General features: G+C 41.0%; 1 protein-coding gene across 5 annotated transcripts in view; it reads right to left on the bottom strand.

Moving 5' to 3' along the window:
• The window catches only part of SLC26A2 (solute carrier family 26 member 2), a 36758-nt gene extending 25078 nt beyond the window's left edge, over positions 1-11680 (bottom strand). For all 5 annotated transcript variants that reach the window (XM_020964203.2, XM_020964201.2, XM_020964202.2 and 2 more), the window contains exon 1: positions 11417-11680. The gene's annotated coding sequence lies outside the window, so the exon portion shown is untranslated. The remainder of the gene's footprint in view (positions 1-11416) is intronic.
• Between the last annotated feature and the right edge of the window lie 13364 nt (positions 11681-25044).

Genomic DNA, 25044 nt, shown 5'->3' with positions numbered 1-25044 from the left:
AATCCTGGTCACCCTTCCACTTAAGCAGTAGTCTTTTGGCCAGACTATACACTGCAATAGTGTAGTGGAAGTAGTAATGGGTTATTACTTTAATCTTTCATTAACTAACATACATCCAGCGGGAAGATGGTGGATTTTACATGTTGGACCTTGAAAACTTTGAATTTATCGCCCTGTTTAGGGCTAACCTCAAATGATTCTAGAAAGATAGCTGCTAATATTCTTTAAGAAAAAAAACCCAGACGGAGACTTCATAACCTTTCTTAAAACAGAACACCCCAAATCTCCACATAGCAGAGAGATCCGTACAAAGCTTCTATTTGCTTATATCAAGCACTATTCACTAAAACAAAGTTACGTGTCAACAGAAGAATTAGATGGTCCTCGGAGGCTCATCATAAATATTTTAACAAATTAGCACAGAAGCCTTGCAGTTGCCAGTGCTGATTTGTCTCTTAACTTTCAATTGATTGCAATATTTCTATTACAACACTCTTAGAAATTATTCCAGACTTCTCTCCTTTCAACAAGCTTCTACTCTGGGCAAGTCACTTAACCCCAACTGCCTACAAAACAAAACAAAAAACAAAAACAAAAACAATGCTTGGAGAACCATAACTTATGGAAAAAACGACAAATTACCACCTTACACTTTCTCCAAAGCAACACTCCTTCTTGATCCTCTCAACTCCCTTGGCTTCCTGTAATGCTGAACTCTCTCCTGGTTCTTCCCTCTAACCACGCTTTTCTCTGTCTCCATCCCCTATCCTTAAGTCTTATCCCTAAGGGTTATCTCCAGCCCCTACCCTTAGTGGCTCTGCATTCTCTTTCAGAACTTCATTCAATGTCACAGTCTCCTCCTTCACTTCTGCATAAATTTATATATCTAGATTCAATTTCTCTCCCAAGCACTAGAACCCCATTTCCAGCTATTTCCTGGATATCTCTCAGTGGCCCATACAAACCTCAAATTCAACACGTCCAAAACTCATTTTCTCTAAAACCTTCTCCATCTTTTAAGAAATTTCTTTTTTTTTCTTTTACCAGTGAAATTTTAATATTAATCTTTAACATGGCAACGAAGCAAACTACAGAATAGCAAACATTCACTCTAAATAACTAGCTATGATTCCTCCGTGTCTTAACTTTAGTGTTTAGAAGCATGTTCCTCCTCATTCTTTGGTGCAGTTAGGAAATATTGCACTCTGACAGCTGATAAAAATGCTCCAAAACCCCATTTGAATCCTTTTGTCAAAGCAGCCCACAAACTAGCAGGTTTTCCATAACGACCCATGTATTGCCAAGCTTCGTTGTGGCCCCATGGATCCCTGAGACCTCGCCTAGACAACCTCTCCTGGACTAGCTGTAGTGGCGTTCCTTCTATCTTCCACTGTTTGTAATCAGGGAGTTCAATTTTACCATGACCATGTCCATGCTCATGTCCATGTGCCATGCCTTGGGGCGGGGGCAAGGGGGAAGCCCAGGCTTGCTGAAGCATTCCAAGACCAGTGGGGAGATGGGGAAGGCAGGATGCAGAAGATGAAAGAGTGGTGGGGGCGGGGAAGAGGCCCTAACTTGCCTGTCTCACTGCTGAACCATTTTCCAAGAAATTTCTAATGATGCCACCACCATCATTACGGTCACCAAACTTGAAACTTTGGAGTCACCTCTGAGTTGATTTTTCCCTCTCCCTTAACCTTCTCATTCCATCACCTTCCAAATCCTGTCAATTTACACTTTCACAGCTGGACTCAACCTCCCTTGGATACATGAGAAGGGCAGCCATCCGAGTATGGGTGCTAAACATGTTTGCTACTTAATTCCGGTTTCTTGATATTTGCCTTGCATTATGTTTAAAATAACACCTCTTGCCTATGTTCCCATATTTCCACTCCCTTGACGACCAGCCTCATCCAGGCCTTCATCACGTCTCGCCAGGACTGCTGTAACAGTCTCCTAACTAGTCTCCCCACTGCCACTGCATCACCTCTCCAGTCCATGGTTCACTACACAGCCCACATCAATGTCCTAGTGCACCATGAAAAGAAAATTTCAGTAGTGCTCCATTGTCCACAAAATAAAGAACAAGCAAAAACTTTCCACATTTTGGTTCCAGTGTGCTTTTCTAACTTTATCTCATAGTAACCTCCTTCTCAGATTCTCTGTTTCAACCAAACTGTCAATCCTCTAGTCTCGTCCTGCTCACTCCCATCTGTGTCTTTGAACAGCCACCATTTGGGACTTCTTTCACCTCCATCTTTTTCTTTCCCTTGTTGATGCAGCCATAACTGCTATGGAGGTTCCCAATCTGAGTCTCAGCTTCTCACTTCACTCCCAAGCCCATCCAAGACAGGATCTGCAGTGACAGTGTAACCAAGGAGTCAATCCCACCCCCCTCCTCACTCCCAACCAATAAAAGAAACCCCACTGTTGTGATCCCAGTCCCGGTTTCTTAGGTCACTTCCCCCTGCTCCTTGCCCACCCATCATCTCAAACTCAATCCCTGTCCTCTTGCTAGCTACAAATGCTCAAAAAACTCGTAAGTTTTAACTCCTATGTCTCTCCCTTGTATTTTCACGCTTTATTTTGTATTGTATGTTTGAATGTATGTATATTATTCCTCTGCCTGCTAGACTATAATCTCTTTGAAGAGAACGGCTGTCTGATTCATTCCTGAATCTCCTTCAGTGCCTAACAAAATATCTTGCATGTAATAAGCACACAATAATTCCTTGTTGAATTGAAAAAAAAAATGTGTCTCTATGAAAGAAGCAAAGACCTACCCACTACCATCCGTGTACACATCCTTATAAGGTCTAAGTGAGGGGAAAAGTGAGGGGCAGAGGAGGGAGACTTCAAATCTGTTAGCTGTCATTACTCGCAATTGAAAATGCTGAAAAAACTGTTTTCTTCTGAAATAGTTGGGTAGGGAAAAGGCTAGAAAGCTGTTCTTTTTCAGAGTGCTGCTGGAAAAGAAGTCTTGGTGGTTACCAACAGGTGGTAGCAATAGAAAAGGGAGCTGGTTGGTCCAAGCCTGTGAAGCGTCAGGGGGAAAAAAGTGAAGGGGGAATGGAGGGGAAAACAGGACTAAGAAGTAGCCTTGGAAATCTGCACTCCAAGGAGGCCCTGCTCCTTGCATCATCCCAGCCTGCATCATTCAAACTTTCCCATACTCTGTTCAACTTGAACCCATGTTCCAGGCAGCAGGAGTCACCCCCAATGGTTTGACGAGCAGAGTCCCCTCTCTCACTGCCCAACAAGCGATGAATGGAGGAGCTCCTGCCAGAGAAGCAGCTCCACAGTTATACTACACTTCAGTTACATTAAGAATTAAAATCCTCTTTTATGAACACAGACAGTGTGAGGAGATGGGAAGACCACTGAATTTGTAATGAGGCAGCCTGGGTTCAGATTTCAGCTCTGTTCTGGTCCCCTGAGGCAGAATCATTTCCCTTCCCAACGCTTCAGTTTCCACATCAGTAAAACAAGGGGGAAGGGGAAGGTTGGATTGGCTGACACCTAAGGTTCCTTCCAGCTCTGAACCTGTGAGCCAAAGCATGACGCAAAGCATGAACATACAGAATTAACTGCTTGGAAGCTAATAGATCACATCGTTTCTATGGGGAAATAAAGTCTCAAGTTCCAAAGAATGCAAGTTGTTGATACAGACTCTAAACATATGAACTTTTTTGTACACATCTCTCTCATGAGGTTGGAGATTGATTCTAATAGTAGATACTAATGAAGTGTGGGATCATATTTCTAAAAATATTTCTTACGTTGAGCTCTTATGTTGACTATAAACAGTAGAGATCTTGGAATTCAGGGCCTTTGGTGGTGTCAAATTCAATTGTAAAAAATTTCACCCTGCAGAAAACAGATGATCACTAGACCTGATATAGCCTATCTTTACCATTTACCAACCCAAACTACTATGTTTTACCATTCTGCCCATGTTATTTCCATTAAGTTTTTTTAAAGTATACATTGCTGAACTTTTGTAAAGTTAGTCAAAACGGTGATCTACAAAGGTTAGTAGTTTTTTTAAAACTTGTGCTTTATCATTTTGCCCGAGCCTGCCCCTTGCACTGATCACATTCTTTTATGTCACATAATTGCTAAATCTGTATCTCCAGCATCACATATAATGCCTTGCCATGTTATCCTTAAAAATGAAAACTTTTTTGTGGAAGCAAATGGCAAGTGTTTATGACAGATTTGTTTATAAAACATCTGGCAATGATAAAAACAACATAAGATCCACAAACATAATGGAGTATTACTGTGTTGTAAGAAAAGATGAAAATGATGAATAGAAGAACGTAAAATAAAAAAATAAATAAGGGGCAGCTAGGTGGTATAGTGGATAGAGTACCAGCCCTGGAGTCAGGAGGACCTGAGTTCAAAATTGGCCTCAGACACTTGACATTTATTTACTAGCTGTGTGACCCTGGGCAAGTCACTTAACCCCATTGCCTAGCAAAAAACAAACAAGAAAAAAAAAGGAAGAAAATTAAGTAAGCAGAGCCAAGAAAATGACATACACAATGATTACAACAATGGAAAGGACAACCACAGAACAATGAAAGTGAATGTTGCAAAATTATAAAGAACAGGCATGGCCCCAAAGAAGAGATATGAGAAGACATCCTCACCTCACTCATTTGCAGAGGTGGGAGGTTCACAAGTGTAGAATATTACTTATATTTTCAGATTTTTTTTTTATGTTACTGATTAGTTTTGCTGATTTTTTTCTCTTCCTCGTCTTTTTTTTCCTCTTTGAAAAATATTTGTTATATAGCATGGCTCTCTGGAAGGGATACAAGGGAAGGATACTGGAAAAAATACTGATGGTATAAAAACAAAAGATGTCCATAAAAATTTATTCTTTAAAAAAAGGAAAAAACACGTTAAAATTCAAGAACATATGAGCCTTGTCATTATGGTAATTCCATCAAGTACCCTGACAACTTACCACAAGTCATTATTGCAAAAGCAACAGTGTTTTTTCACCATGTACTTAATTTTACAAGATTATGAATTTGTTAGTTATGTAATTATTAAAAAAAAAAACCTGAAGCTGCTTTAAGGAAAAGAATTTGGGAGGTAAGTATTCCAGGATCCCTTTTTTTGCACAGTCAACAATCAGTTTTACCATGAAAAAAAATTTAATAGTAGCTGACATTTCTATAGCTAAAGTTTACAAAGCTGTTTTGATTCTTTGCTCTTTGCTGTCTGTTAAAGTCTTACGATAAACTGTGACACTGGGACTTCAGAATCAGTAAGAGACTAGAGAAAGGACAATCTGTGTGAGACAGAACAGACCAGGAAGCCCTCAAGGAGAAAGTAAGCCTAGAAGGATGGATGGGTTTTGAATTGTTAAGACAGGAAAGAAGGCGGGGAAATAAAAAACCAAAGATGTGGAAATGGATGTAAGAAGCACAACATGGTTCAGATACAGTAAAGGAATTTCCAAATCAATTACCCTGACCCAAATAAATAGTGTGAACTGGAAAAGAGGTAGGCTGGGAGATGAGAATCATAAAGCTAGAACTAAAAGGCCATCTAATCCAACTACTTCATTTTCCAAATGAAGAAAATGACTCCCAGAGAGGGTAAGTGACTTGCCCATGGTCACCGGGTAGTAAATATTGGAGGCAGAATTTGAATCTAGCTCCTCTGTCTCCAGAGCTGCTGCTCTTTCCACAGTACCAAGCAGTCTCCCTAAACTTAAACCTGTATGTAATACCAATCCATTGCAATTTTTGAGCAGGTTGCAACCCATACCAGTAATTTAAGAATTAATCATGAGAGCAGCCAAAGGCATACATACTCCTAAGAATTTCTTGCTATACCCTAGGGAAGGGGCATATTACATGGGCCCCCAAGAATATAGCTGAGACCTGATGAGCAGCAGATGATTTTTAAAAAATATATTTATTAGAAAATATCTAGGATCAGCCCAGCTCTAGTAATGTTTTTTGAAAGAAAACATCTATGTTACATTTGGGCAGCTAGATGGTATAGTGGACAGAACACTGGGCTTGGAAATCAGGAAGACCTGAGTTCAAATCCAGCCTCAAGACACTTATTAGCTAAATGGCCCTGGGAGCAAGTCACTTAACCCTGTTTGCCTCAATTTCCTCATCTGTAAAATGAACTGGAGAAGGAAATGGGAAACCACTCCAGTTTCTCTGCCAAGAAAACCCTAAATGGGGTCACGAAGAACTGGACATAAGTGAATAAAACCAAACAATGAAAAACAAATATATTACATTCAGTTGTGAACATAATTGCTTTAATTCAGTAGTTTGAAAAGAAAACGACAACTCCATCCACCAGTATTTTCATAAGAGTATGAGGTTCATGAGTATTTATCAGGGCCGCCTTTGACTTTACAGATGAGGAAAAAGACCCAAAGAGGGAAAGTGACTTATTACAAGTGTAAGACCTGGTAATGAACCCAGCAGGGCTTCAAACCTAGACAAGCTGAAGCAGTGGAAAAAGCACTGAATTCAGCCACAGGGCATTTGTTCAAAGCCTTGGCTCTGCCCCTCACTACCTGTATAACTTTGAGCAAATAACTTAACCCATTAAGACCTCACCTCCCTTATCTTTAAAATGAGAGAGTTCAACTAGATGACCTCTAAGGTCCCTTCCAATTCTATAATCCTTTGTAGGAGACCAAGGTCTTCTGCTTCCAAATGCTATATTTTCAAAATTCTTTTTACATCACCCCTCTTACCTTAAACAACATTCAATATAATGGACCCAAAGAATAAATGGAGTTGAAAAATTGACAAATTTCATTTAGGATCCGAGTCACATCGAATAATATGTGAGTACTAAGAGTAACAAAGACTTTTGCTTTCAAGACTTATTTTAAAGACAGACACTAGACCTCTGTATGTACAGCTTACAACTGCCTTCTTTATTTATCCTAAAAGGATCATTCACCCAAGAGGCACTGAATTAAGGCTACAGTTTCTGCTCTTCTTTCATACCCCCTTCTGGCTAAACTAACAGAGGAAGCAAAGAAACTATCTGAAAGCTAGACTCTTCCCTTATATGGAAGAATCAAAGTGAAGCAGAACTGGAAAAGGTGTGGAGCATGTAGTCTGGAAAATAATTTTTATGTGTTTTTCTTTCCAGGCTTGCAATTCAATATTTCCAGCAATTTCTGTTTTAAAAGAGGCCTTTATAGGTGTACTTAAAATTTACATGCTTCACCTTGTACCACACATGCACAAGATGTACAGTAGAAAGAATCCTGGCTTTGGAATCTCATGGCTGTCTGCCTACTACCTATGTGCCCCTGGGCAAATCACTTTCCCCCTCTCAGACACAGTTTCTTCATCTGTAAAATGGAGTTGTTACAAGGACTAGATGACCTATCTAGGGTCCCTTCCAGTTCTGAACCAAGATCTATGAACCTACAAAAAACAGTGAACAAAAATCTCTCAAGGTGGTTTCTTAATAGGGAAAAAAAAAAGGTTTATGTTAAAAACCATTTTCTGGGATCCAAATTATCTATATCACAGCCCTCTTTTCTACCCAAATAAATCATTCCATCGTTGAGATCAACTATAATAAACCTAAAGACAATCTTAATAAAATATTAAGGAACAACAGAGTGGGATTACCTTTGTCTTTAAATCACAGGTCTAATATTTTAAATAACCAAATGGATTACCATAAAATCATAGATTTAGAGGCCTTAGAAAAGACATAGTTCCAATCCCCTTATTTTACAGATGATGACACAGAAGCTCAGGGAGCCTCACTTGATCATAGACAGAAGTATGTCAAAAGTGGAACTTGAATCAAGTCTTTCTTTTAGACTCCAAGTCCAATATTCTACCCACTAAAGCATGCTGCCGTACTCAGAAATTTTATGTTATAAACTGAGGAATTTTCCATTTCTTTACTCAAGAATGAGACTTCATTTTCACCTTTTTTTTTTTTAGTGAGGCAATCAGCATTAAGTCACATAGCTTTGGGTATCATGCGTCTAAGGCAAGATTTGAACTCAGGCCCTCCTGACTCCAGGGCCGGTGCTCTATCTGTTGTGCCACTTAGCTGCCCCCATTTTCACCCTTTTCACAGAGCTGCTTTAGATGAACAATTTATAATCCTGAGATTGTTGTCTGTCCTCTGTTTTCAATGTGGACCAATGACATCACAGGGTGGTGTCTTGACTCGAGAGTGAATTGGATTTAAGTGAGGCAGAATTACACAGAGTTGTCACCCTCACTCTCTCTTTTAGTCATTGAAGTCCAGTGGTAAAACAAGTCAAGACAACTGGCGATGCCCAGGGATGCAGTGGATGACCTTAGCTGCTTCTATACCTGACTACGGTCTAAGCCCTCGTGGCCAGTGGAACACATTGTTCTAATCCTCTCATTAAGCCGTGGGAAGTCTTCCGGTGCTTGGGGTAGACACTCCCTCAACTCACTGATGGGTTTAAGGCCCATCAGTTAGCCCTGAGATGGTGAAAGATCCAAGAAGATTCCTCCACCACCTGTGTCCTCAGCATCACACAGGGTGGGAAGGTTCCTCTGCCTCCCTGAGGACCCCTGCCACAGATCCCAAGACTTTAGAGATTACCTAGTCCAACTCTTTCATATTTACAGATGATGAAACCAAGGCAAGCAAAATAATCTGCTCCAAGTCACACATCTGGGGGTAGAGCCCGGGTCCCAGATACCAAAACCAATACCACACTGATCCCTCGTTTAACTATGAGACTTCAAGCAACTACTGTGTCACCAAATACTAATAACTGCCTGAGGATCAGCAGCTCCTCCACAGCATCCACGAAGGACAGATCAATAGCAGCAAGACAGCCCCTTCTAGGCTTAACTTCCTCATACATCTAAGTGAGATTGCAAGAAAATGAGGAAGTCTTGGTTTCAGCCATTTTCAAAATGTGGTCTGGGGGGTCCAAAACCATTTGCATAACAATGCTAAGATGTTTTAATTTCTAATATCGTGACTGGCCTACAGTCAGGAAGACCCAAGCTCAAAATCTGACCTCAGGCACTTACTAGCTGTGTGACCCTGGGCAAGTCACCTAATCCTGTTTGCCTCAGTTTCCTCATCTGTAAAATAAGCTGGAGACAGAAATGGCAAACCACTCAGTATCCACAAGAAAACCCCAAGGGGTCACAAAGAGTCAGATACAACTCAACAACAACAACAAAATATCAAGGTATAACCCACATAAACAACAGCTCTTTGGTGAAGGAAGGGCTCCTCAGTAATTGTTTAAAGGGTAAAAGGATCCTGAGACAAAAAAGTTTGAGAACCACTGGGATTCTAAGCAGTCCATCTTCACCCTGGCCAGTAGAAGGCCCAGATGAAGGAAGCCATCACTCTCTCATAACATGGGAGGAACAACAAGGTCAGAACGCTTCACTGGCACCATGAATTGCTACCTCAGTAGTAATAGATAGCTGGTAACACCAAAGAGCTGGGGTGAAGAAGGGAAGGCTCATCACACTTGTGGCAGAAGGGGATATGAGAAAGAGAAAAAAGCTTTTACTTGTATATTCAACTGAAAAAGCTCTTCTCCTAACACCACTACATATACAAACATGGCACAGCAGACAATTCATGAAATCCACACCCCAAAAAGGGGGGGGTTCAGTTTACTCATCCCAAATCATTTAATAAATGTGAATCTTCACCATATCTCAAGCCCTTTCCTTATTTTGTTGCTCTTTACCCAGCTCCTTGTCAGATTCCTCCATTCATACGGAAAACGTCACTTTCTACTCAGCTGTCTTAACCTTATACTTTTTACCATAACAAATTCTAAATGAGCACTGCCACTTGGATATTAAGTATTCTGATGTTTCCTCGATGAAAGATAGCTAGATGTGATGGAAAGAGTACTGGACTTAGGAGTCAGGAAACTGAAGATCTAATCCAGCTCACTCCCTCTAATATCTAAGTTCTAATAACCTACCTCTAGTCTAGCTCAAAGAATCCAAGACAGGAAGTCCCTTCTCTTCTCCAGGCTCGCTTTTCCACATTTTTAAAATGAAAAGGTGTAGGAGTGGAAAGAGCTCTGGACTTGAAATCAGATGACTCGCTTTGAAATCCAGACCCCACTACTTACTATTTGTGTGTCTTTGGGTAAGTGACTTCCCCTCTCCCAGGGGCTCATTTTCCTTATCTGCCAAGCAAGGGGTTAGAACTCAATGTTCTCTAAGATTCCTTCCCAGCTTTGACAGTGCTACCTTCTGAGGTCCATGCTGACATTCCACGTACTAAATAAGACTTTACAGGAGGCAAAGAGAAAGGGGGGGGCAGAGGAAAAAGAGGAAAGGTGGGGGGAGAGAAGAAAACCAGTTGTTGTGACCAGTTGATAGCTTCTGCACCTTATCCCATGCCAGAACAGTTTAGAGGTATAAATGGAATCGTAAATAGAGTACTGGACCTGGAGTCAGGAAGATCTGCGTTCAAATCCAGCCTCAGACACTTATTAGTTGCATAACCTCAAATCCAGTCTCGGTCACTTTTTAGCTATTTAACATGTCTGCTTCAGTTTCCCCATTTGTAAAATAGGGAGAATAATAGCATCTGCCTCCCAGGGTTGTTATGAGAACCAAATGAGATAACAATTGTAAAGTGCTTAGCACAGTGCCCAGGACATTTGTGCTGTTCAGTTGTGTCAGATTCTTCTGCGACCCCTCCGACCCTATCATACCAATACTGGCCATGGGGTTTTCCTGGCAAAGATCCTGGAGTGGCTTGCCACTTCCTTCTCCAATGGACTAAGGAACACTGGTTAAGCAACTTGCCCAGAGTCACACGACTAGTAAGCATCTGAAGCCAAATTTGAACTCAGGTCTTCCTGACTCCAGGCTGAAGGCTCTATCCACTGAGCCATCTAGCTGCCTCACTTGGCACACAGTAAGAGCTATATAAATGTTAGCTATTATTATTATATAAAATAATATGAATAAAGCATTTTGCAAACCTTAAATCTCTAAATAAATGCTATTATTATTACTAAATAATGTTAATAAAGTCCTTTGCAAACCTTAAAGCTCTAAATCTCTAAATAAATGCTATTAATACTAAATGAGATGATATGAATGAAGCCCTTTGTAAACGGTCAAGTTCCATACAAATGCCAGCTATCCTGATGCTGAACAGAAGCGCTCTGGCTCCTAGGGTGAGCAGCGTTACCTACAGGGCGAACTGAAGAAAGCGGTGTGGAATGAGCCAATCAAGGGATGTTTGCCTGATCGGACAGGTCGGTCACTCTTACGAAGGGGACGTAAGACGCTTCCACACTCACTCGCCCACCCCTCACCCAAACACGCGCAATTCCCGAAAACAGAGGAGTTTCCAGGATGCCCCTTTCCCCTCCTTTCCCCGGCTTCCTGGAGCCCTCAGGGCGCACCTTTCCTCCGCTGTCACTCCGCTCGGTCTCGGTGCTCGGGGCCGGCTCGCCCGGGAGCGCCCGCGCTGCCGGAGCCGCTGCCCCTGCTGCCGCCGCCGCTGCTCCCGCAGCCGGGCCGGTGGAGGGGGGAGGGTGGGGGAAGTCCGCGCGGCGGGCAAGGCGTGGAGCCACCGCGGCAGAGGGAGCAGCCCAGAGCGCGCGGGGTGCGGGGCCGGCCGGAGACTTCCTTTAAAAGCGCCCGCCCCCGCCCCGTCTGGGGGCAGGCAGGCAGCCGGGCAGCCAGTCCGCCTCGCGCACAGCTGGAGAGGCCCGGCCCCGCCCCCAGGAGACTGGCCCCGCCCACCCCTCCAAGCCGGAGCCCCCCGCCGAGTCTGGGCGGGGAACTTGTGTGTGTGGCAGGGGGCGGGGAAGGGGGGGGTGAGGGAGAGTGGCACCTTCACGTCTGGCTACCGCAGCCCCGCTGAGCTTGGATGCCCGGGGGCGGGAGCTGCCACGAGTCGTGCGGAAGGACAGATGGCCGAGACAGCCAATGAACGTGCGCCGTGTTCCACCACCGCCTCCTCCTTCTCCCCCCTTCCCGTTCCTCCCTCCTCGTCGGAATCTGCCTCTCCCGGCTTTGTGCTCGGAATTTACCTCTCCCCGGACCTGCCTCCTTTCGCCGCTGCCCCCTCCGCCGAGCAGAGTAAATCTCTCCTTTAAGACTTAATGCTTACCACAACTCAAATAATAGACAAAAAGAATATGGAATAAAATTTGAAACCAAATAAAATAAAACTATAAAATCCAAATTACCTTTTTTAAGTAAAAAAAAAATCAAGACCATAGATCCCAGATTTAGAGAAGGAAGGAGTCGTGGAGAGCGAATAGTCCAACATTTACCTTATTTTACAGATAAGCAAACAGCACCCAGAGGCCATTTGTCTAAATTCACACGGGTTGTAAGTGGCAAAGCTGGGATTACGACCAGTTCCTCAGACAGCGAAGTCAGGGCTCTTTCCAGTGCCGTGAAGCATCATAGGACGGAGAGCTCGAAGGAACTTTGTAGAATATAAGAGCTGTGTCTTGGGGACTGTTTCTCCTGGGACCAGCACTGCAATCCCCTATAGTAAGAAAACCACCCTTAGCTCTGGGGAAAGACGGTGACTTTAGGAAAGCAGGCTGCTGATGCAGAGGTTCCCTCATCCTCTATCCCATTAAATAACTTTTTATTAGAACGAGGTGAGAGACAGCTTGGTACACTCAAGCATTGCCTGGCTCTCACAGGGATTGAGATGCTGTGCTCCCTTGCCTTTTTCCTCAAGTGCCTCCATTTCCTCCTTGTAAAACGGGCGTAATAATAGTACCTCCCAGAGTTTTTGAGGATAAAATGAACCGAATACCTATAAAGCCCTTCTGGGGCACCAAAGAATTCCTAGACATTTCCAGTCCTTGATTCCTGCAGGGGGCTGGGATACCTGAAGTGCTACCCCAGTGTAGTGTCCCCCGCCTCTCTACCCACTTACTATACCTGACAATCTTTCCCAAACCCCAGGGGAAGAAGAAAATGTGTTTGGGGAATGGCCAAACTGAACGTGGTACATGAATGTAATGGAATATTACTACACCATAAGAAATTACAAATATGAAAAATACAGAGAAGCAAGGGGAGACCAACAAATTGATGTAGAATGAAATAAGGGGAACCAGGAAAACAAAGCAACCAGTGTCTCCAGTAATGTAGATGGAAAGAACAGTCTCAAACCTAGAGTGAAGGCTCTGTGACTAATGACCTAGCTTGTACTTCAAATAAACTCTGAGAAAGTTCAACTCCATTCTTTGCAGAGACTGAGAATTATGTGTAGAATAGTGTAAATCATTGTCATGCTTTATTGATGTGTTTGTTGGTTTTTCTGAGCTGCTTTTCCCACCCATCGCCACGCCCATCCCCCATTCCCCCAGTTAATTTTTTTCTTTTTTTAAGGAATGTCTCTTTTGGTAGTGGCAGTGGAAGACTATGTTTGGAAATTAAGGTAAAAATAGAAGTTATCAATATTTTTTTTAAGAAAAGCAAAGATAGTAATATGTCAAGAGGGAAAAAAAGGTCCCTGGAATCAGGGAGGCTGAGGTATGTAAGCCTAGAGAGACAGCCCTGTGCCCAGAGCAAAAGGCAGAAGAGAGGGGAGGTTCAGAGGATAAAATGGATTGACTTGATAAGTTGACCATGCCCCTAGATGCCTTTAAAAATCTAGTTTTTGAAACTCTGCAGTCAGTCAGGGCTAGTAGTAGCTTTGTAGAGAGTAATCCTTGTGCCTAGTAAGAGGCCCGCTGGGCAGTAGAAAAAGGAAGGAGATTTCCTCTGTCTCCCTGTCCCCCACCCCTATTAGTTTTGCTTCTCAACCCAACTACTCAATTCCTTCAAGACATCACGTCCTGCCAGGATCAGTTCCTGGGAGTTCAAGGCACAATTGAGATGCATACAGCAGGAAGCAGAGATGCACACTCTCTATGGAACAAATATGTAGAGGATAAAACCTTGAGGCAGGAAGCGGCTTCCTGGAGTTGGACTTCTGCTAGCAAAGAAGAGAACCAACTATGACCTCCAAAGAGATGAGCCCTGGCCATAGAGATGAGCTGAGTGACCGACCCTGCAGAGAAGCTGCACTTAAGGAGCTACACTCTAACAACTCTAAAAGTAAAGAAAGGATACTGAGGCCTTGGAGTTGCAGTGGCCTTGTCCTCCTGTGTTCCCCACATATTTGCCTCACTGAGATTGTACTCTAAGTTTGTGCCCACTTTTCCCACAAACACTGAGTATATTTATGAGACAATGTGCCCCAGGTTTATTGGGCAGAATGTTTTATAGCTATATAGTTCTTACAGTTTATATACAATTCTATAGTTTATAGTTCTTTCCATCTGTTGTTCCGTTTTTTCAGTCATGTCTGACTCTTCACGACCCCATTTGGGGTTTTCTTGGCAAAGATACTGGAGTGGTTTGCCATTTCTTTCTCCAGCTCATTTTACTGATGAGGAAACTGAGGCAAACAGGGTTACATGACTTGCCCAGGGTCACACAGCTAAAAATTGTCTGAGGTCAGATTTGAACTCTGAAAGATGAGTCATCCTGACTCTAGGCCCAGCACTCTATCCACTGCACCATCCAGCTGCTAATGCCACCTAAGGGAACGCCATTGCTTTGAGCTAATTGTTTCTACTGGATGATAGTAAAGGTTAGTGAACTGGTAGAGGCTCATGAGTTATGGACTTAAGAGTTCAGATCCACAAACTATGTCCAAAACCTAGAAGTGGTCACCTCTGAAACCTGTGGGTAGCAAGTGGGTAGAATAGAGCAGGAGTGGTATATGCAAATACCTTGGTTTGGCATTCAATCCTCAAACACTGTGCTAGGCACCAAGGATACAAAGCTAAAAGTATGTTTTGGCCTTCAATGAACTTATATTCTATCAGGGAAAAAAATGTATAGGCATATAAGTAAATGTAAAGTAATGAGGGAGGAAGGTGGTACTTGCAGTACAGATGGGGAGGTAAAAGGAGGCCTCATGTCTTGAGGTGGATTTAAATTGAGCTTTAAAGGTAGCCAATGATTCTACAAGGCTGAGGTGGAAAGAGTGTTTCTAGGATTGGGGAACCTCCTGTTCAAAGATGAGGAAAAAGAAAATGGAATGTTGTGGGCTAGGATGGAAAAGTAGTCCAGTGTGGTGGAGTTTGTAAAGGACAGGAATGAATAATAGGCTGGGAAGGTAGGCTAGAGCTAGACCAAGGGGCCCGAGATGCCTAGAGTTCATAGGGGTCCATTGGAGCCTTTTGAACAGGAGAGTGACATGTTCCTATTTGTATTTTAGGAATATCAATTTGGTACCTGTGTGAAGAGAGGAGAATAGAGACAGGAGATAAGAGAGACTTGAGGCCAGGGGACTATTGTTTAATGAGAGTATAATAATTGTCCATGTAAGGGATGATGAGGGACTGAATTATGGAGACAGCGGAGTTATTAGTGGAGAGAAAGGATAGATGAGAGATCTTGTAGAGGTAGTAGAGATACTTGGCAATTGATTAGATGTGGCGGGGTGGGAGGGGGGTGGGAGTGGGGGTGATGAGAGGGAAAAGTCAAGGATGACCATAAGGTTATAAAGAAATAGGGAATTTAGGAGGGAATGTGAGCCTAGGGAGAAAATAATGAGTTTTGTCTGGGATATATTGAATGAGATGCTTCTAGGATCCTAGCTACGGGACTGGAAAGAACCTCAAAGGTCCTGTACATTTCACAGATAAGAAAACCAAGGCCCAACAAGGTTAAGTGACTTATCCAAAGTCACACAGATAGCAAGCCTCAGGGGCAGGATTTGAACCCTTATCTTCTGACTCTAGAGGCAGTACACTAGCCAGGTGGAGATAGCCATCAAGCATTTAGTGATCTGGGACCTGCCTATGGTCACACAGGTAGTAAATACAAGAACTTGGATTTGAATATGTGCCCTTTGACCTTAAATTTAGTGCTTTTTACTCTGGGCCTCTGCCTTCTTTGTTGACTCTTGGCCCACAAGTTTCATATCACTGAAGTTTACCGAGGCCTATAGTACAAAGATAAGTAAGCCACCCCTGAGCACTTGTCTTGGGAGGAACTGTACTTATTCGGTCTCACTTAGAACACCTCCCTCCTTCAGGATAAGGGGAACCTTTGAAAGGATCACTGTTCAGAGATTTTTCTAACACTTGTATTTCTAACTGCAAAAAAACAGAAGCAATCTAGGTATCCAGAGAGAGGGCAAAGACGTAATTCACATAATAAAATATGATGATGTGTGTTTAGTCATTCAGTCAGATCTGACTCTTTGTGACCCTATTTGGGGTTTTCTTGGAAGAGATACTGAAATGATTTGCTATTTCCTTCTCCAGCTCATTTTACAAATGAGGAACTGAGGCAAGCAGGGTTAAGTGACTTGTCCAAGATCACACAGCTAGTAAGTGTGTGAGGCCACATTTGAACTCAGAAAGACTCATCTTCCTGACTCCAGACCCCAGCACTCTGTCCACTGAGTCTCCTAGCTGCCTCATGATGATGTAATTATGATTAAATATGAAGAATATATAGAAACCCAGAAAAAAGAAAAACATTTACAAAATAATGCAAAGTTAAAAAAAAAAGGCAGAACCAGAAAATAGAGTATACCCTAACTAAAACAGTGTAAGAGAAAAAATGAATAAGAATTAGTGGACAGACCAAGAATCTTGATGAATATTAGAACAAGTGACTGAAATGTATGATGTTTGATGTATGTTACTAATTCATATAAGTGTAACTATATTGCAAAGCAAGTTCACGTAACTTTGTCGATATTTAATACTAAACCCATAATGAATCCTTAAAAAAACTAGAGGAAGGTATGGCCATTTCAGCCCAGCAGTGCTAAGCAAGCATCTTTATGAAAAATAATAATAGTTACCATGTACATGGCATTTTAAGGTTTTCAAAGTGTTTTACCTGAGTTCAAATGTGGCCTCAGACTCATATTTCCTGTGTGACTCCAGGCAAACTGTTTTGTGTCAGCTCCTCAGCTGTAAAATGGGGATAATAATTGCACCCACTTTGAAGAATTGTAGTGAGGATCACATAAGATAATATTTGTAAATATGCACGCACACACACACACACACACACACACACACACACATGCACGAACTTAGTCCTTGGCACACAGTAGGTGGTACGGATGCTTTTTCCCTTGCCCTTCCTTTACATATGTTAACAAATTCAATCCTCACAACAGCCCTTTGAAGTAGGTGCTTTTATTATCTCCACTTTAGATATGAGGACACGGAGACATATAGAGACTAAATGACTTGCCCAGGACCACACAGCTAGCAAGTGTCCAAGGTAGGATTCAAAACCAGGTCTTTCTAATTACAAATCCTGCATCCATCCACTCCATTGTATCATGAAGCTGGCCCTAGATATATTAGCAGATACCTCCACTTTTTTGGGTGGGTACATGCTGGGTGGTGACTGGGTCTCTCTTTTTCATCCAAGCTGGACTTTCAGTGGCCACTCACCAGTCTGATCCCAATACTGATCAGCTTGGGAACTTGAATCTGCTCCATTTTTCTGACCTGTGTTGGTTTGCCCCTCTTTAGGCAATCTGACGTCCCTCCGCTCCCTGGGGTTCACCCTATTTGTTCCAAACTTAGCACAGACACCTGACTAGGTTTAGCCCTACTGCACTTCCAAACTCCAGAACTCCACAAGTCTCAGCTTCCCCGGCCTCAGGTCCCTAAAATCAGAGACTATCAACATGTACTACCCTCTATCTCAGGCTGATGATACAGCTGATTGATCAAAGATTAAGGACTCCAGCTAGTTTCTAAACTTTAACGTCAAAGCAGATAGTCATTACATCACAGAATTACTTTTTTCCTTCCTCCTTGCGCAGATGTGTGAGCATGCTTTTTTCCCCCTACATGCTGCTGTCTATCCTCCTGACCCTGTATACATTTGTTTCACTCTCTGTTCCTGTCACTGTTGTAAAAGGTCTGTCATTTTAGAGGCCCCTTCCCTGCTCAGAACTCTCTTGGTTATTATTTCATTGGGTGGTGTGTTATAAGCCAGCTTCTCTACTTTGTTCCTATTTTCCATAAGCATTAAGCTTAGTAAAATAGAGAAGCTCTCGATCTGACAGGGGAAGGGAAGGAGCAGCCTTGTGGACTGTTAAATTCTATAATTCAGTTCAATTCTATAAACATTTAATAAGCACTTAGCATGTGCAAGGCAGTGTGGATACAAAAACAATGAAAAACATTCTCTGTCCCTAAGTGTCTTTCTTACATCCTGCAGGAGATACAGCAAGGAAGTAAATACAAGACAATTCAAGAAGAGAAGACTAATTAAGGGGAAAGGAGAAGGAGAAAGCTTGTCTTATGAGCATTAAAGGAAATTGAGGCCTGGACATGAGGAGGAAGTTCTTTGCAGGTATGAGGAAGTTTGTTCAAAGGCTATGGGGTGGGAATTGCAACGTAGAAATTGGAGGACAATAAAAGGATCAGTTTGGCTGGAATGTTGAATTATGAAGGAGAGTCATATGTAGGACAGAGTAATATAAAATGAATCTGGCAAGTTGTTTAGAGGCATATTGTGAAGGGCTGTAAGTGTCAAGCTACAGAGTTTGGATTTTATCCTAGGGGCAAAAAGAAGCTGCTCATGCATCTTGAGCAGGGAGATTGTATGGTCATTGGGGAAAAAAAGGATTTCAAATATTGCTGCAATGCCCCATCCTATTAGTTAGTCCTTTTTTTGCACTTAATAGTATTTAATTTTTTTCCAATTACATGTAAAGATCGTTTTCAGCATTCTTTTGTGTAAGACTTTGAGTTCCAAATTTTTCTCCCTCCCCCTCCCCAAGACATCAAGCAATCTGATGTAGGTAATACATGTATAATCATATTAAACACATTTCCACATTAGTCATGCTGTGAAAGAAGAATCAGAACAAAAGGGAAAAGCCATGAGAAAGAAAAAAAGATAGTGAAAATAGTATGCTCCGATCTGCATTCAGACTCCATAGATCTTTCTATGGATATGGATAGCATTTTCCATCATGAGTCTTTTGGAATTGTCTTGGATCATTGTATTGCTGAGAAGGGTTAAGTCTATCATAGTTGATCATTGCACAATGTGGCTGTTACTGTATGCAATGTTCTCTTAGTTCTGTTCACTTCACTCAGCATCAGTTCATATAAGTCTTTCCAGGTTTTTCTGAGATCCATCTGCTCATCACTTTTTTTTTTTGGTGAGGCAATTGGGGTTAAATGACTTGCCCAGGGTCACACAGCTAGTGAGTATCATGTGTCTGATGCCAGATTTGAACTCAGGTCCTCCTGACTCCAAAACTGGAGCTCTATCCACAGTGCCACCTAGCTGCCCCCATCATTTCTTATAAAACAATAGTATTCCATTACATTCATATACCACAACTTGTTCAACCATTCCTCAATTGATGGGCATCCCCTCAATTTCCAATTCTTTATGACCACAAAGAAAGCTGCTATAAATATTTTTGTACATATGGGTCCTTTTCCCTTTTTTATGATCTCTTTAGGGTACAGACCTAGTAGTGGTATTGCTGGATCAAAGGGTATGCACGATTTATTTTTTATTTTTTATTTTTGGGTATGCACAATTTTATAGCCCTCTGAGCATAGTTCCAAATTGTTCTCCTGAATGGTTAGATAAGTTCACAGCATTGCATTAGTGTTCCAATTTTCCCACATCTTCTCCAACATTTATCATTTTCCTTTTCTGCAATATTAGCCGATCTAGTAGGTGTGTGGTGGTACCTCAGAGTTTTTTAAATCTGCATTTCTCTAATCAATAGTGATTGAGAGCATTTTTTCATATGACTATACAGTTAGTCCTTTTTAAAATCCAAGATAAAGAAAGTTCTGACAAGTTCATACAATATGCTGGCACCCTCTCAAGGCCCAATCTTTACAAATGTGACTTGAAGAAATAAACCTTCTGACAAGCCTGATAACTTCTGCAGGGTATGCCAAATAAGTGCAGTCCACTATGGATTTATTCTACATGTTCATTCATTCCTGAAATAAATATGAGCAAGGCACATACTCTACAATGAAGGAAGTAATTTACCTCTACCATTAAAAAATTCAGAGTTCAGGGTTCTAGGCACAGCATATTCTACACCTTTGGAGGGATGGAGGGGTTAGAGGGGGTTTACAACTTGCACAGGTCAATAAATTCATCTAAAAATAAATTTTGTTCCTGTGAAAGAAAAAGCTTACCTATAGTGTCTTGTCTGTCAGAGGCACAATTTAATAAGTAACTATATCTTTCAAAGAAGTTACTGAAACTTTCAACCCCTAGATTACTGTGAGCAGACAGTTCTAAACGATCACTTAAAAATAAAAAATTGTGGGGGTTCCAGAGATAAGAAACTGAAATGGCCCAGGTGATGAGAAGGCGTTTGATGAAAGACTGAAAGAAATTTGGACCCTTACAAAATAATGGAATCTTAGAATTCTACACTCCCAGCATTGGAAGGGACCTCAGAAGTCATAGCTCAAATTTGACCCAGTGCTAGGAATTCCCTCTGTAGTGTCCCTGATAGGCGGTCACCTACCTCCACTTGGCCACCTCTAGGGAAGGGAAGCTGTATAGAGAGGCAGCTAGTGGATAGAACACTGGGCCCGGCAGCAGGAAAACCTGAGTTCAAATCCACCCTCATATACTTACTAGCTGTGTGACCCTGAGCAAGGCACTCAACCACTGTCTGTCTCAGTTTCCCTTAACTGTAAAATGGGCAATAATAATAGCAACTACCTCTCAGGGTTATGGTGAGGAACTAATGAGTTGATATTTATAAAAGTGCTTAGCATAGTGCCTGGCATATAGTAGGCACTTAATGAATGTTCATTCCTAGCTACCTAACCTGGAATTCCATTGTTGGACAGCTCCAGAATTTGGAGCAGCATTTTGCTTTTCCATAATTTGGACCCACTGACCCTAATTCTGACTTCTGAAAACCACATAGAAAATGTCTGTTCCTGGTTCCCTGTGACAGCCAGAGGGAAAGAATTCTGAACGGTAATAAGGAGACCCAAATACTATTTCTGGCTCTATTGTTGGTTTAGTTTATGATTTTGGGCAAGTCCTCAGTTTCTTTATCTGAAGGACTAGATGATCTTTCCCTGCTAGTTCTTAATCTTTAAGATTCTAGCCTTTAAAATATTTGGAAAAAATCTTTATTCACTTCCATCACTAACTCATCTCTTTCCCAAGCTAATGAGGAATGAACCATTCCTCAAATGATGTTCTTTTGAATCCCACATTATATTGAGCATCTTCTTTTAGGCACATCCCAGCTTATCAATTCTGTATTAAAAATTACTCAGATATTCTCACAAAGGTCAATGACAAAAACAAAGGTCCAATGAATAGCAACATAATTATAACAGCACTAGTTATAATAGTAAAGAACTAGGAGGGGAAAGTAGATAGCCATTGATTAGGGAATGACTAAACAAATTGTGGTACATGAATGTAATGGAACACCATATGAAGTGGTAAACATGAGGACTATGGGAAAACATGAGAAGACATGAATTAATACACAATGAAGTAAGCATAAACAGGAAAATATACATAATGACTACAATAATGTAAATGGAAAGAAAAACAACCAATTGAAAGTGGATGCTGTGAAATTATAATGACCAAGGATGGCCCCAAAGAAAAGAGGAAAAGACACTTCCCCACTTCCCACCATGTCTGTGCAGAAGTGGAGGATTATGGATGTGGAACACTGCATGTAATGTCAGATATTTCCAATGTATTGATTAGCTTTGATGAACTTTCCTCCTGCCCCTTTCTATTTTTCATTATAAATGATAGCCCTCTGGGAGGGGGAAACAGTAGAGATGAACATAAAATGTAGGTTATATCAAAACAAAAAAGAGCAATACAAATTTACCTTTTTAAAAATTTGATGCCCAGAATTGGAAAATCTCCAGTCTTAGAATATCTAAGATCAGGGGGACAACAGTATGATCTAAAGGGTACTGCACTGAGAATTAAAAAACCTGTTTTTGAGTCCTGATTCAGCAATTAACTATGTGTGACTTTGGACAAGTTTCTTCTCTAATTGTGGCTTCATTTTCCCCATCTATTAAATGAGACTAATAATGTCCTATATCATAGGATTGATCTGAGAATCAAATGATGTAATATACATAAAGTGATATGCAGACCTTAAAGCATTATGTAAGTGTATTATTACTACTTATTACTATTATTTTTTAAAATAAAGGATTGATCATTATGAGTGATAACATTCTGCAGTTCTAAGATATGAATGGAATCTATTTAAAAAAACATTAATAGGATGTATAAGCTGAATATGACTAGTTAGTGTCAATAATCAACAAAAATAAACTACAAGCATAACAATTCATTATTTTTCCTTAAACTACAAATACAATGAAGCATAATGGAAATTTAGGGGAAAAAGTCTATCTACATGCCATATATTTATTAGCTTTTTAAAAGTTTTAGCCTATTTCTAAGCCTAGTTAAAGAACATATTATAGATTCAAATTCTGACTTTACCTCTTACTTTAGAGATGATTCCATTTGGTTATTTGGAAATGACCAAGATGCTTTGGCTATGTCACTTAACTTCTTTGGGCCACAGTTTCTTCATCTTTAACATAGAGGAGGTGTTAGACTGGAGGCCTTCTAATATCCTTTACAGTTCTAAAGCTATGATCCCCACAACAATGCCATGGGAAAAGCACTGAATTTGGAGTCTAAACATTTCGGTTTGTGTCTTGGCTCTGCCACTTAGTAGCGCTATGACTTTGAACAAATGAATAGTCCAACCGGACTAACTCCCTCCCTCATTTCCTCTATGAACTGAGGACAATGATCTCTGATCTGCCTACCTCACAGGGTCATTGGAAGACCAAATGAAATGATGTATGCAAACTACTTGATAAATTCTCACACACTATATAACTGTGAGCTTTGATGGTAATAATTACTATCTATAGAGATACCTCATTGTATTACTCTTCACTTTGTTGTGGTTCACAGATATTGTTTATTTATTTGTTTTTTTGTAAATTGAAGGTTTATGGCAACTTTGCATTCTTTATTGGTGCCATTTTCCCAACAACATATGTTCACATGGTGTCTCTGTGTCACATTTTGGTAATCCTCACAATATTTCAAACTTTTTCATTATTGTTGTATCTGTTATGGGGATCTGTGGTAAGTGATCTTTGATGTTACTTTCGCAATTGTTTTGGGGCACCACAAACTGTACCCATATAACACTACGAACTTAGTCAATAAAAGGTGCGTGTTCTGACTGTTCCACTGATCAGCCATTCCTTAAGCTCTCTCCCTCTCCTTGGGCCTCCTTATTCCTTGAGACACAACAATATTGAAATTAGGGCAATTAATAATCCTACAGTGGCCTCTAAGTTTTCAAGTGAAAGGAAGAGTCAACTGATATAGCAAAACCATCTTTTTTAAAGAAATTTCCACAACCACCCCAACCTTCAGCCACCTCAATCAGTCAGCAGCCATCAATATCAAGGCCAGACCCTCCACTAACAAAAAAGATTATAACTTGCTGAAAGCTCAGATGATGGTTAGGACTTTTAGCAATAAAGTATTTTAAATTAAGGTATGTAAGGTTTTTTAGCCATAATACTATTGTATACTTAATAGACTACAGTATTGTATAAATATAATTTCTATATGCACTGAGAAACCAAAAAAATCATGTGACTCACTTTATTGTGATATTAACTTTTTTGATCTGGGATCTGATCTGAGATAAGCCTGTATATTGATGATGGTGATGATGATGCATTTACAGCAAAGAATTTCATAAAGAAAAGTTCCTTATTGCAAAGAAGTTTTCCCATCCTTGAATTAGTTATAACACTCAACAAATATTTCTCTGGTCCCCATACCTCAGTCAGTCTCTGTTGTATGTTGTGTTTTTTGTATATGGGGAAGAAAAGTGGAGAGGGCTGATTATATGTGCAAAAGAGAAGAAACAAGAATGTCAGTGAGGTTTAAAGATACTCACTTCCTCCCAATGTTATAGGGTCATAGTTTTAGAGATGGAAGGAACATTAGAGTCTTCATTTTATAAATGAAGAAACCAATACATAGAACAATTAAATGACCCAAGCTCACATAACTAATAAATGTCTCAGGTGGAATTTGAATCAGGGACTTTCTGACTTCAAAGTCAGTACCCTATTCATTATGTCACACTAATGCTAGTGATGTCCAAGGAGCTATCTAGCTTCAAGTTAATTCAGGAGAAAAGGGTCTAGCATAACTAGTTTGTAAGGATGGATGGCAAATTATCTTGGGCTTTTTTCATTTTGGACCCTCTTAATGCTCTCAACCTGGGAAATTTTACCTGAACCTAAATGTGGTCTCTTTACTTATTTTTCTTATCTTTTTTTTTTTTTTAGTGAGACAATTGTGGTTAAGTGATTTGCCCAGAGTCACATAGCTAGGAAGTATAATGTGTCTGAGGCTGCATTTGAACTCAGGTCTTCCTGACTCCAGGGCCCATGCTCTATCCACTGTGCCACCTAGCTGCCCCTCTTCAGTTATTTTTCAAATACTTTTGATACTATGGCACCAATTCACTCTTCTAATAGAGACCCTGCCTCTCATCTCTGGTCTCATCTCATATCCCTGGTAATTGATCACTGTTTTCTATATTATTCTGACCTTTCCTACGCTTTCATCTCCTGTCTTGTACTGTCCTATCCTATTCTATTCTGTTCTGTTCTGTCCTGTCCCATCCCATCCTATCCCATTCTATCTTCTATTGTCTCATTTCCCTTTGTAGCTAAACTCCTTGAAAAGGATATCTATAATTAGGAGCCTCCACTTTCTCTCCTCTTAATCTCTTCTTAACCCCTTATAATCTGGCTTCTGACTTTATCATTCCACCTAAACTATTCTCTCCATTTACTAATTATCTCTTAGTTGCCATATCCAACGGCCTTTTTCTCAATTCTCCCTCTCCTTAACCTTTCTGAGGCCTTTGATACTGTTGATAACTCTCTCCTTGATATTCTCT

Source organism: Phascolarctos cinereus, unplaced genomic scaffold (assembly GCF_003287225.1).
Source record: "Phascolarctos cinereus isolate Bilbo 61053 unplaced genomic scaffold, phaCin_HiC Scaffold_2;HRSCAF=192, whole genome shotgun sequence".
Taxonomy (NCBI): Eukaryota; Metazoa; Chordata; class Mammalia; order Diprotodontia; family Phascolarctidae; genus Phascolarctos; species Phascolarctos cinereus.
Note: the sequence above shows the minus strand (reverse complement) of the source record. Positions and strands in the feature narration are given on the sequence as shown.